Genomic DNA, 1,087 nt, shown 5'->3' on the forward strand with positions numbered 1-1,087 from the left:
AACTAGCTAGTGTTAGGAGTAGAAAGCTGGGTGCTGGGTGGGTTCCTGGGGTCCTGCCTCCTCTCCAGCCCCATCAGCCTTTCCCAGGGGCCAGCTGGGTGACCTGGTAGGTCGGTCTCGCTTCCTGGGAACCAGAACCAGGGCTGGTCCCAGTGAGCCCCGGGGCTTCTCCTGCCTTTCCTGCTTGGCTCCCCTCCCCTGGGTTATCATCTGCCCTGGTCCAGGGCTGGCTCCAGGGCCAAGCCTGGGAGAACCAGGGTAGGTGGGAGTCTAGGAGGGACAGAGCCAGCAGGACCAGCCAGACCAGATCACCGGGGTTGAGTGCAACTGGGTGGCTGGTGAGGACCGAAAGAAAGCAGGTACATGTATTCATTCATTTATTCACTGGCTTGAGGCGGTACAAATGACATCTCTGGTGTACACAGAGGGGGGCCATAGCCTGAAGGCTATTCCATGCCCCATAGTGGCAAGGCTTGGGGCATGGGCCTGGGAAGTGCCTGGACCTCAGCAAGTGGACTGAAGGGGAAGGGCACCATCTGTTCATCCGTCCGTCCATTCATTCCCCTGGGGCCTCCGGTGTGCTGGGCCCGGGGTGGGCACTTAAGCCACAGCCTCCCTCACTCGCACCAGGCCCCAGTTTGGTGGGCGCTATCGTCCTCATTTTAACCACAGAACAATTGAGGCTCGGAGATGTGAAGAAGCAGCTCCAGGTCAGCCTGAGCGGCAGGACCCAACAAACTTGGCGGGGGGTGGGGGGGCTGGGATAGAAAGGAAAGAGGCCTTTCAGTTTCTTTCCACCTTTCTCAGAGGGTTAGAATCATGAAGAGACACATTTCATTGCCACAAATCACACGCTACAAAGGGAAAAGGAGAAGCAGCCATCCGACCTCCCCTCTGGAGCGTCGTCCACACCCGGGCACCAGCCACGGGGCACCCATGCCCTCCTTACATGATGGCGCCAGAACCAGTCCGGTTTCTGGGTCAGAGCTCTGGCACTGGCTTCTCAGCTGGACTCTAGACAGACGGATGGCGCAGGAGCCCAGGGAGGGCGGGCCACAGAGGGGCTCACCTGCTCCGGCAACCGCTA

At 59.8% G+C, this 1,087-nt stretch overlaps 1 long non-coding RNA gene across 1 annotated transcript; it reads right to left on the reverse strand.

Moving 5' to 3' along the window:
* Positions 1-364: 364 nt before the first annotated feature.
* LOC104993486 lies at positions 365-1,081 on the reverse strand. The gene is made up of 2 exons (XR_825832.1): positions 950-1,081; positions 365-758 (listed from the first exon to the last, which is right to left on the reverse strand). It is a non-coding gene; the product is annotated as an uncharacterized LOC104993486 (long non-coding RNA).
* Positions 1,082-1,087: the final 6 nt, after the last annotated feature.

The sequence above is a fragment of the Bison bison genome, unplaced genomic scaffold, assembly GCF_000754665.1.
Source record: "Bison bison bison isolate TAMUID 2011002044 unplaced genomic scaffold, Bison_UMD1.0 scf7180017849247, whole genome shotgun sequence".
NCBI classification, from domain to species: Eukaryota; Metazoa; Chordata; class Mammalia; order Artiodactyla; family Bovidae; genus Bison; species Bison bison.